This window comes from Nanorana parkeri, unplaced genomic scaffold (assembly GCF_000935625.1).
Source record: "Nanorana parkeri isolate BGI_ZX_2015 unplaced genomic scaffold, ASM93562v1 scaffold635, whole genome shotgun sequence".
In the NCBI taxonomy this organism is placed as follows: domain Eukaryota; kingdom Metazoa; phylum Chordata; class Amphibia; order Anura; family Dicroglossidae; genus Nanorana; species Nanorana parkeri.
In genome coordinates this window covers 490,967-504,310 of record NW_017306903.1, presented here as the reverse complement: position 1 = coordinate 504,310, position 13,344 = coordinate 490,967, and positions in this window count along the sequence as shown.

The window sequence follows — 13,344 nt, the reverse complement described above, 5'->3', positions numbered from 1 at the left end:
TATATATATATATACATATACAGTATATGTGTGTGTGTGTGGGGGTATTTTTTCATGTGTATGGGTGGGGGGTGTATTAGGCTCCATTCATACCTGTACCTTTAGGTGCAATTAGGGGCCTTATTGCGGCCTTATTGTGTGTATATTAGTGTTCGTAGTACCAAGCCGGATATAGTTACATTTTAAAGTATGAAATTTGGCAAGCAGCCCCCATAAGAGAAAAAAATTTGTCGGGTGGACCCACAAGTGAATTGAGTTTGAGACCCCTGCTTTATACAAATAGGCTCTGGAAACCTCTTCTTTCTTTCACCCAATACATACATATACAAAATTGTTGAAATATTTAATATTTTATTCTTTACAGCAACATAAATTACTCAAGTTAATACTGCTCATATACTGCTTACACACCAAAAAAGGCAGAGAACCAAATTAGTGTGTGTATAGTCACAGTTGGTTACCACCATTGCCCAAGTGGTCACTTAAGTGGCTCAGAAGGCATTTAGCAATTCCTGTTCTGTTGTCTAAATGAGAGAGATGGCAACCTCTAAGGAATTGGAAGGATGGGATCAGCAGGAGATTTGGGCAGTTTTGAGGGAGACCAGGAGGGGGGAAGTGAAAACTGGGGAGGCCCCAAAGAGGATATGTTGACATGTATGTGACTTCCGATAGAGAGAGACAGATCAATAAAGAGTTCATAAAAGTGTCTAGGCACAGGTATTGTTAGATTGGATAGGAAGAGGAATGGCATAGGCCACTTTAACCACCTCCCGTCCAGCGGCCGTACCTAAACGGCTGGACAGGAGCCTTGTAGATGTGGGTGGGCATTTTAAGACATCCTTCCCCGCCCCCACAGCATGCACATGAGTGGGAAAACTCCAAAAAAATATAAACAGCCAGTGATGGCTGTTTAAATACAACCGTTCCGGCATATGTAGAGACGCCCAATCGCTTGTATTTTGTGCAGATGTGCGCCGCTGCCCCCGCTGGTCCCTAGATCCACTGTGCCAGCTGCAGGCCAGGACCGGCACGATTGTTTTTTTTTTTGCAATTTTGCGGGCGTGCGCTATTTTGAGACTTGACATGTTTGGTGTCTATTTACCCGACGTGATCCCGTCTTTTATATTGTACCAAAACATTTGGGTGCTGATAAATGTTTCATAACATAACAGGGAAACAGGTTTTTCCATACTTTTTTTGTCATATGGTAAACAATATGGTCATATGGTATTGAATACCACCAAAAAAAGCTCTATCTGTCCCTAAAAAAAAATCGTATAAAAATCATTTCAGTAAGGCGTTGCAAGACCGAAAAAATGTCAGTCAAAGTACTGCAGCACTGAGCACTGAAAAATCGCCTGGACAGAAAGGGGGTTTAAGACCCAGTCTTCAAGTGGGTAAATGAGTCCAACATTCTGTTGAAACATACAGTATTCTTAAGTTTAGGCACCATGACCAATCAGATATCTGGCCATTCTTTAGATGAGTGTTTTTCAAATAATTTCGCACTACACAGAAATGTTCCATGCTGCAAGTTTATAATTAATAATAATAATATTATTATATGTAAATTTAATTAAAATAATATCTGGTGATCCTGCCATGAAGGTCCTTGTTCAGGCTCTTTCTATTATAGTGTGACAACTCTCTGTCCCTATCACCCAACTGTGCTCCTGTCATATGTACTTCCGATAGAGACTAGTGGCTGTTTCAACAGACATTATGCAGGCATGGTTCACTGTTGTCACCATAAAGAAATCTGCTGTGAGAAGAGCCATGCATCCACCACCGCAGCTCATGCATCTAAACAGGATTTGGCTGCAAAGAGGCTGCAGCAGTTTAACTACGCTGGGATGCAACAAAGCATGAAAAAAGTGAAAATAATGTTTTCTCTCGTTTTAATGGAGGCATTGTTGACATCCAGTATCTTGGTATCAGTGCCGTTTCTGTTAAGATTAACAATCTCAGAATCCTCTTATGAATCGAAAAGAGCAAGCTTCGTTAGATAGAGAGTAAGGCAAGCTTGGGTGCAGGTTCAAGGAGTATATCTGTGCATGTACCTGAAAGATGGCGTACCAGTAGGGTCGTATTGCTTGGAATGACCCCCAGAGTTGAAGTAAGATTTCTCCTTCCTGGTTTACCACAAATAAGGAGTCAAAGGGAAGAGTCTATAGAGCAAAGATGGTGAATAATAATAGCAGCATGAAAGAAGTTTGAAATGTAATTCCTGAGCTGTGGAGGAGATGACTCAACTTACTGCAGATTAACTTGGGTGCTGAAAACTTTTTTTTTTTTTTAACTTCGGACAGGTACTTTGAAAGCTTACTTTACAAAAGGAATAAAATGACGTTAACATGGGCTTGTTGCTTTAGACCTTGTGGTGACTTTTGTAATGATCAAACTTTCCTTTGCGAACGATAAGGTTAGTACGTGACAAGACCAGGACAGGAAGACCACAACCATTGCATCAAAAACTGCATTTTGTTTCTCAAGCGTCTTTGTGTCAGGCTAATGTGGTTTAAAAAGATATCTGACTCTTCAGTCATAACATAAACGGTGTACCTTTAATCCCACACTTCTTGTTTTGTGTGGTGTGTGAGTCAAAGTCTCCACAGTTGGTATAAAAGACATTTCACTTAAATTCAGTTATATGATCTACCTAAAGTGTTATTTCTCAGCGTGGGTTTCCTGATAGTGACTACGGTAGAACAAACTTGTAAATTGTATCTCAGCATAGCCAAGTGTAGTCTTCATTAGGGGAGTGTGTAAGGTCATATCTCACTGTTTTCTGGTCTGAGTGACAGTGCCTCAGAAGACAGTGGAAGTCTGTGTGAGCGGATTAAAATGACTAATCACTAAAGGGTGAAGAGTTTGGAGAAGGCAGGAGAAGTGAACAATCTAGGACAACATAGCGGATTTGGAAAGATTCTCCAATTCTGAGCTGAATGAAGGTCACAAGAAACAAGGTCATCCCGAGGAGAGGATGCCAAAGTGTGCTGCTCCCCCAACCTGGACCACTTTCATTTGGCGTGAATGAATGAGTTAATGAGAATAATAAGAGCTAATTGAATTTTTTTTAATACAAACACTTTTTCCCTCTTCGATTTGTCCCTTTTTAAAAGTTGCTAGAATCATGTTTCTGATGCAAATTTGGCACCAAAAAGACAAACAAATGCACATTTTAAAAAAACTACATACAAACAATTAGTAAGAATCCGCAAAAAAAAAAAAATGACTAAGTAATTATAAGTAACTAAAATGTATTTTTTTCTTTAATGTACACATAACAGTGATTTTAAAATAAAAGCTACAATAGTTATAAATACATTGTTCAAAAATAAATGCAGAGCAGGACCAAAAGGTCAAACTGATAGCTCGGTCCTGCACATGACACAGGAAGATTAAGGGCTAGTTCACACCAAGTGCAGAGCAGATGCAGAGCAAAGCATTTACAGAACGCATCAAAAATGCAATCAAAGGCCGCCGCTTGAGTGGGGCAACTCAGAATAATAACGTGCTGGATTAGTGTGATCCTAGTTCATTTTATTACTTCATTGCTGTGCTGTATGTGTATAGGCCAATGCCCTGGCTGGCACTCGTGCAGAAAGTTTCTTGGGCAAACTCACCGGCCCAAGTGGCTCCGTCGGCTAACAAAAGGGAAGGGGGGTGGGGAGGAGTCCGGTGACATCACAGACATCGACATCACAGGACTCCTCCCCCTTCCCTTCGTTAGCCGACGGAGCCACTTGGGGAAGGGGGGAGGAGTGCGGTGATGTCGATGTCCGTGACGTCCCCGGATCTCCGACGGGACTCCCGGAAGCGATAAAAAAAAATGTAATCGATCAAACATTTTTTAATCGATCAAAAAGATTAACGGTTAATCGAGAAATTAATCGTTAATTTGCACAGCCCGAATGCAAACGCATCAAAAAAAGCATGCAAACGCATCAAAAAAGTATGCGAACGCCCTAGAACGCACTGAAAGCCCATTATAGGCTATAAATAAATAATAAAAAAAAAACACAGCAAAACACTCTAGACTGCATGTGCAGAAACTCATGCAGATCTGGTCCGCATTTGGTGTGAACAAGCCCTAAGGCTCTCCCTGTGTAATCATTTCCGTGATAACTGAACACTGTTCTCTCTTGATTACAAGCATGCAGAGCTCCTGTTATAGATCAGGTGGGAGTCCCACTGGCAGAAAAGTGCTGCTGGATACACAAGAAGACCTGGGATCTCACAGTGTCATCTGCAAGACTAAGCCGTCAATTTGATAACTTAGTCCAGAGTGCAGGACATATCTGGGGGATGCAGAGACAGGACAGGGAAATTTTGGGAAGTGATGAATGGGGCAGGTCTACCATCTTGGTTTCAAGAGTAATCCATTCTTTCTTAACATTGTTAGCCTATTTCATTACCTCTTTTTTCTGAATAAAATGCACGGAGAATGATAATATCTGATATTGCAACTCTATCCATTCTTCTGGCTGGGGTGTATTAGTCCATGACAAGCTATTTAATCTCACAAAGAATGCCTGGTGATCCTGCCATTAAAGCCCAACAGTCCACAGCTTACTGTAAGTAGTTTCTTAACATTAGTTACCCCCCTCGTCCCCCAGGAGTGGCCACTGGATACTGCAAAAAAGGTACAGGGAGATCAGAGATCAGGCACAAAAAAAGGCCAACTCAGAATTCAGAGGACTAACATACAAAATAAAGACACTCAGATACAGACTGGCTCACATTCAGAAGAGACAAGCCTAGACTCTGGGGTGACTGTCCTCCAATGTAAGAAACAGACATTAATTCAGAAGGGGTTGACTTAAACACAGAATAAATAGTTTCCAGCACTGAAAAGGCAGACACAGAAACATACCCTGTTTCCCTGAAAATAAGACCTGCCCTGAAAATAAGACCTAGTACTATTTTTGGGAATTTCTAAAATATAAGACCTACCCCGAAAATAAGACCTAGTTGTGACAATTCCCAGGGCCGGTGGTGGCATAAGGGGGAACTTGAAGAGCCGCGGGAGAGGCAGGAGAGAATCAGCGGTGCCAACGAACCCAGCGCTAGAGGAGGCGAGGCGGCACTGGAGGGAGCAGAGCTGCATAAGCCGATGCCTCCTCTATAGCGCCGGCTCCTGTCACAGGAGGAGTGATACCAAATGTGCTCCGCCTGTGAGGAATCGATAGTGAAATCGCTCATTCTGGCCAGCGATTGGTTAGCAAAATGCTCTTGTAAAGGTACGGCACCCCTGATCACCATATTTTTGTACATGAATAAGTGTAGATTGTTGTACATTAAAAAGAAAAATAAGACCTACCCCGAAAATAAGACCTAGTGTGTTTTTTTGAGCCAAATAAAATATAAGACAGTGTCTTATTTTCGGGGAAACACGGTATTAACATTTGTAAGAGGGTGGCGTGCACACACATCAGCAAACAATACATTGATGACCTCAGTCTCAGAGTACAGAAATTAAGAGGAAGCAGAAAAGCCAGATAGCAGAACTCCGGAAGGACAGGATTATTTAGAGGTGAACAGCACGACACAGGAAAGACAGGAAACCAAAAGAAACCTCAACAGAGCAAAGGGACAAAAACATCGACTAACCCAACTGTGTCCCAGATGATAAAGCAGAACACAGACTACGCCCCAGTGCCCGGGGGGATGAACATACTGCTGGGCTTAGAGGCTGCGATTACAAGGAAGTAGTCAAATCAGGGAGGACAGGCATATAAGATGGCAGTCCACCTCATCAAGGATAACTCAAAGGGAAAGCTTTTTCAAGGCATGGAGTAATGACAGTGGAGCAATATTTCAGTTTTAGAATAACAAAGTATATTCAGCATTCACAAATACAACTTACCTCTGTCAGCTCTTGGTTTGGCAGCACTACAAAAGGTACTTTAAACTTTTGTTCTGTGACATTTGGTGGCCAAGACAAGAACAGGAAGAACTCTGAAATGGTATGATCATTTGGGTAAATGTCTCCATTTTGGCATGGCTCCTGCTTATATCTGAGATGTGAAACTGTCACTATGCCTCAGTCTAGAGATTCATCCAAATACTTGATCAAAGACTGGACATTGTCTATAATACATAAAATCCAGTTAGTGTTTTTTTTTTTACTTGGCTGAAGTTCATCCTCTTATGAATATTGGATCAGCTTCCTGCTTACCGCTCCTTTATTACTCCTGTAGTAAATGATCCCCAATGTGTCTGTATTGCCAGGCACTGGTCAGTGTTAGCGGTGGTAGATCCACTCCTAAATGCACATCATTGTTCAGGGCGAGCTATCTGATAGTGACAATAGTGGGCCATACCTGTTCAATGAGTGTTGGTTTGGCTGCCTATGGTCTGCATGTAGGTAGGTGCAGTATGGCCAACGGCCACTAGATGCCCCCATGGGGCCCTGGAGATAGATGCAGCTCTGGCCTGGGGAAACTCTGTGTCCCAGGAGAGTTGATATTTAGGGGGTGCCCGAGAGGGGAGAGTTGAGTTGTTCAGAGGAGTACAGAAGAAGTCTAAGACTGCCTGTAGAGTCTCTGGAGGGAGACTATTTCTGGACTATAGGCTGGTCCATGGGAAGGACAGGACCAGGCCTAGGACTATGTAGAGCTACAAAGATTCCCTAGTTTCCCCACAGGGGGAAACCCACCGTGCTAGGACTGACAAAGGATGGGATTCTGGAGAATAGTTAAGTGCTAGAAGACTGACAATATTTGCCAGTGGGCCTATGGCCGAAGTAGTCGTGGACTCTGGGCTGCACCTGGGCTGATGTACCTCTCTCTCTCTAAAGTGTATTACCATGCAAGTAACAAGAATTGTGCCGTCATCCCACCCGGGGGTGGCTGAAACGTATACTTTGTTCTGTTCTACCTTCAAGTAAAATCAACAAAAAGACTATCTGTGTGGACTGGTTCTTCTCCCTCCAACCTTTGAGAAGGTGGGGTTCAACCGGAGTGTGATGTTGGACTGTATCGTGGCTGTAACCATCTGAGAAGGGTAGGTGTGCATTGGGGCTATGCCTGACACAGGGTGCCGTTCATGGTGGCCTTTCTCCCTAAGGGGGAGGAAGCGCTGAAGACCGCAGAGGCGGTTGAAGCCATGAGGCCCTGTGTACGCAGTACTACACGTGAGGGAGTGTTTGCACGAGGCCAAGGCCGTGGCCCCTGACCGTGGGGTGTCTGGTTTCAAGTTGCATGCACGGGGTTACCCAGCCAACCCAAAGGGAACACACACGCAACACCCCAAGAGTGAACCCCGCCTACATGCACCAAGGGTGCATGTAACAGGGTGACAACATATGAGAGAAATTGTTTGATAGGGACTGAGAATGGTCACCCCCATAGCAGGAAGTGCCTGTAAAAGGACCTTCGAGCTGAACCCTGGGCACAAAAACTTTCACTTAGTTATATCTCTCAATAGATATCAAATATATAAATACACTTTGTGTGCACCCAATGTCTTTGCAAGCCCAGTAATTACATTGCTCAAGTAGAAGTGAAATCATCACTGTGCTGCACATAACCTGTGCAGAGAGGGGGTGGAGACAAGGCCAGTTACCCGACACATGGAGAGAGAGCAACAGTGATCGGTCTTTATTACAGGAGGTTCCTGCACACAGGCAAAAGGTATACACTAGATTACTGCACAGATCTGGAAGAACTACACAAAGCTCACCAAGAGTCTAGTAATAACACACATGACTCTTGTATTTAGACATAATGGCTTATCCGCAAGTTCAGCTTTAATGGCAGGATCACCAGGCATTCTTTCAATGGAAGCTGTAGAATTTAAAAGATTTAAAAATACCTTTGAAATGACAGTAACTTGTGTAAGATTATACAGTTCCATGTTAATGTTTGTCTTTTCATATACTTTAATAATCATAACTGCAAAAACATTCAACATTTACAGTAGCATTAAACTCTCAAACTTTTTTTTCATAAAGAATGCAGGTCAAACAAATATACATTGCCCATCAAAATATTTAATTACATTTTTGCCCAAACATTTACAGTCAACATGTTTCCAAACAGCTCCAACTTTCTCAGCCCCACTTCCCTGAACTTCCTGTCTAGCACAAGATCACAAGGGAGAGCACAGTCTCCAGCAGCTTTCCATCTACTAGCATGGAGAAGGGAGGAAAGAGAGGAAGAAAGGAAGAGGTGGGGATCCAGGAGCAGGGGAGGTGTTTGCCTTGCTGTGTCAGTGATGTTTGTGGAGACACACACAGCTTACTAGCAAACACACGGGTGGCTCCATAGGGCCCTGCAAGGCAAAGGAGCCACCCTAAAACAGGAAGTCAGGACCAGTGCTCAAAGGACCTGCTAATTATACAGAAAACTAAAACTTATAAACATCGAGGAGCAGCATCCATTGTAAGGGATACCTTTTGACTTTCCTGGATGAAATGTCTTTGCTCACAGTGGAAACATTTGTCACTTATGTAACCAAAATAACTCATATAAATGTTAACAGCTCAGTCGGAATATTAGTCTGAGACCTTGCAAAATGCTTTCCTAGCCTTGCAACTGTTAGCTAGATAGAAGAGAGTTAAATAGGGGTACAGGATTCAAGACACAAAGGGGGACAATTCTTTTGCTGAGCACGACAGAGCTAAACAGGAACCGTGAGACAGATTAACTATCAGAGCCCATTTATACACTGAGTGGCCAGATTATTATGACCACCCGACGTTTGTAGGCAAATTAGCTATAATTTTGCGCTGAAGTTGCTAGAGGGCCAGACCATTATAAATAGGGAAGCAGGTTGTTTACCACGACAGTAGAAGTGATTTTGTCCTGAAGATATGGGTAAACAACGCGATTTAACAGCCTTTGAACGTGGGATGATTGTTGGCGCGGAGCCATGGAGCGAGTATCAGCAAAACAGCAGAATTCGTTAAATGTTCAAGAGCAGCTGTTGTTAAAGTGTTTAAAGACTGGACTGTCAGCCGAAAATCTGGGTCTGAACGTGCGAATTGTGGCCGTCAGCGACTAGTCAATGTTAGGGCAGAACGGAGAGTGGCAAGACTGGTACAAGGCAACAGAAGGGCAACAGTGCATCAAATTACTGCAGATCTTAATCAGGGATCCTCTCAAATGATCTCTGAACGCACTGTTCGCCGTAAACTGCATCGTATGGGATATGGAAGCCGAAGGCCTGTTCGAACACCTTTGCTGTCTGCAGTTAACAAGATAAAACGTCTCCAATTCGCACAGGAACACAAGGATTGGACAGTAGAGCATTGGAAAAAAGTAATGTGGTCCGATGAATCACATTTCCAGTTGCATCATGCAGATGGCAGAGTGAGAATTTGGCGGAAACAGCATGAAAGCATGCACCCCACATGCATGAGTACAACCCTTCAAGCTGGTGGGGGCAGTGTTATGGTTTGGGGCATGTTTTCCTGGCATGATTTGGGCCCTTTAATTCGTGTGGAACAACGTCTGAATAGCACAACATACCAAAGTATCGTTGCTGATCAAGTTCATCCTATCATGTTGATGGCGTATCCCAATGGAGATGGCTTCTTCCAACAAGACAATGCGCCATGCCACGGTGCTCGTATTGTGCAGGAGTGGTTTCAAGAACATGAGGGAGAATTTACCTTGCTTAGGTGGCCCCCGCAATCACCAGATCTCAATCCAAATCTCATCAGGCATGGTGTCAGATTCCTCTCATCACCTTTCAACATCTCGTGGAGTCAATGCCAAGAAGAATCGCCGCAGTATTGAAGGCAAAAGGTGGCCCAACGAAGTACTGATGGGGTGGTCATAATAATCTGGCCACTCAGTGTATATCTACACTGTGTTGCTGAACGTGAGCAAACACTCTTTAGCATGCATTGAGGGATTGAAACAGACTCTGGAGCAGGAACCAATCAGCTTCTATCTTTCATTTTCATAGCTTAACTGAACAAACTGAGTAGAGAAGCTGATTGGACAACTGCTCCAGGTTCTGTCTGCTCCAGTTTAGATTTCTCTATTGTATTTTCCATTGCAGCCCACAGTATGTGCGGTACCAAGTGGTGTGTTGCGATACAACATGGGTGCGGGGGGATGTGTTTTATTAGTACATTGGGGCGCCATTCAAAATGAAAGTTATCGTGACTCATATAATGGTTATGTATGTGTTGGTGGATGTTGAGGTAATGCATGCCTGATTTACCTCAAATTTTGTCAAAGTGGCTTAGACAGGTGCTGAACTCAGTTGAATAATAATATACATTATATACAACACAACCGGCATGCCATGAAATAATCACATCTGTAAAAACCTAAACCTGGGGTGGGAAAACTCTCGCCTTCCAGTTATGGTGAAGCTGCAAATCCCATCATGCATCTGTCTCTGGGAGTCATGTCTGTGTGACAATAGTATTTTTCTCCAGGGAGAGGAAGTGAGATTTCTTGTAGAACCGAATCAAATAGCTATGAGACTGCAGAGACAGCAGAGTTTTATAGTGAAACCAGACTGAGCAGAGGCTATATGGTGACGTGTATATGAGGCTACATGGTCTGCTACCTCAGGTAATATGCCGTGTCTGATAAAGGAAGGTGAGGAGGAACAGCAGGGACAATGCATATTAATATGAGGTGAATTTGTCATATGTGAGGCTCGATCCCAGTATTGTAGAACAGGCAATGATACCTCATACCATCTCACCTTTTTAATCTATGCTGAATAACCCCCACTGGGCTGTTTCAGCATCTTAGACTGCAGAGAATCTTTCAGCATAGCAGTGGCAGGGTGAGTTCATTACCTTGCTGTATTAGCAACTAAATCAGTCTAATTAGTAAATCACAGAATGTCCAACTGCTGATTTATTGCTGACAGGTACTTTTAGGTAGATTATTATGGTCATTTGCAATTAGTATTTAGCCATATAAACAATATAACTAGAAATTGCTTCCAGTGCAATGGGGTTGGTGCTGTCAAATGTCAGTGCCAGAATAGTGAGGGTTTTGTACAGAGGCTCCAGGCACAAGATGAGGTGGATAGGGAGAATAAAGGGTTATTTAGAGTTGGGGATTAGTTTAGGGCAGGGGTAGGCACTCCAGCTGTGGTGGAACTTTGGGAGTCATGCCTATGGCTGTCAAAGTCTTGCAATGCCTCATGGGACTTGTAGTTGCACAATAGCTGAAGTGCCAGGGTTGCCTACCCCTGGCTTAGGGGTTATTGTTAAGCTTAGGGCAGGGGTAGATAACCTTGGTGAAATTACAATTCCCATAAGGGCATTGCACAACTCTAACAGCCACAGGCACGGCTTACAGAGGCAGCGACATGATGGGATTTGTGGTTTCACCACAGTTGGAGTGCAGAAGTTGCTTACATGTGGCTTAGGGTGTTATGCTGTAAGAGCTAGGGTAAAGGGTTAGGTTATGTGTAAGGGTTAGGGTTAATGTAAACCCTAATGAAAGTTTGTTAAACACTGTATATCAAAAATAATTGCAATTTTTTTTACATTTAAAAATGATTTCCCACATGCCCTTGACAGCCACTTACTGTCTACATGATGTCTGAAATGGCTGCAAGGCATTTCTCAAGGCTGGTTTCCTGATGACGACAAGGGTAGACCAAGCCTGCCTAGTGAAGACAGTCATTTGTAAACCCCATTGGAAGCTGGTATGACATTGTGACAACGCAGAGAACGACTGGGAAACAGGGAGAGAGCACTGTCATCCTACACCAGGAAGACAGTCACTTGTAATCCCCATTGGATGCTGGTATGACATTGTGACAACGCAGAGAATAACTGGGAAACAGGAGCGCACTGGCAGGATCTCCAGGTATAATTTAAAAATGACTTTGACATGTTCAAGTTTTACTGATTAGGTTGAATGTTAAGTGATCAGGAAGGGAATACATGTTGGGGGGGTTATAGTTTGGGCTCGGGTTTGGGAAAAAGTTTAGCATTGACTCTAATGCCGAAAACTAATATTTTAGAATATAATATTATATAGTATATAAGATTTGGCTTTTGTTTTGCAAATGTATGTAAATACTTAAAACAAACCCCACAATTAATTCATTCTACAAAACAACACAGTACTTTAGGTTTCCTAAATGTATGTACTCCATGTACTGCATACCTTCATGATATAAGACGGTCATTGTAGGGAGCGTTGCTTATTAGATCACACTGCCAGAAGCAAGACTTATTACATATTAAGAACTTTAGACTTCTTTGCACTTTATTAGTTTGTTGCAGTCCATATAAATAACAGTTTGGGTCATGCAAATCAACCCCCAGACAATTTAAAGTGTAAGTATGGGCAAAATGAAAAATGACATACTGTATATAAAGCAGTCATTCCACCTTGAATTGTTGTTTTATTAGCTGTTGATCTTGCCAGTAGATCCTTCAGTTTTAATTAAAGGGTACTTCCAGTTTCCTGGCATCTGTGGAAAGCTGAAATCACCCCCACAAATTGGTCCCCCCTGGCCCCCTCTTGGTGCTAGCTAGGAAGAGCTTCTCATTGGCCAGCTTGGTAAGGAGACTGCACTGACCAATGAATGCTTGCCATTTGCCAGCATTATTTAATATACAGGGCACAGCGCTTCAGTGTTGCGTACGGTCAGGGCCGGCCTTAGGCCTTTAGGCGCCCTGTGCGAGAAAGCTTTACAGCGCCCCTTGGTGACCACACCCCTCAGTGGCCACACCCTTTAGTGGCCACACCCCCAGTAACCACACCCATTTATCACCCATACTTTTGGTAAAATATAAAAAGACGGGGTCACGTCGGGTAAATAGACACCAAACATGTCATGCTTTAAAATTGCGCGCACCCGCAAAATCGCAAAAAATTACCATGCCCAAAATTGACCATAGGTGACGCTTTAAAAGCTTTTACCGCTCATCAGTTTAGTGTTATCAGTGATTGATAGGCCTACAATTATTGCTCTCATTCCGACGTTCGCGACGATATGTAACATGTGCGGCGTAATGGGCGAAATCGTCGCTTTCACACGTATGCGCACCCGACGCCTGTTTGCATGCGTGTATGTATGGGGGGGACTTTAAAAAAAATGTAATTCTTTTTTATTTGTAACTTTACATTTTTGGGGGGGAAACTTTATTGCTATCACATAGGGGGGTTAGAAAACCCCCTTATGTGATAGCAAAATATGTGACAGGTCCTCTTTATGGAGACATCAGGGGTCTCCAAGACCCCTAATGTCACCTAGGACCCCCCTGAAGAAGCTGATGAAGCAAAGATCTGCTTCATCAGCTTCTCTCCAGCATCTGAAGCTGGAGAGTGACACAAGAATGCGGAAGTGATGTAATATACACCACTTCCGCATTCTGACAGCGGAGAGGGGACCGGAGGGAGC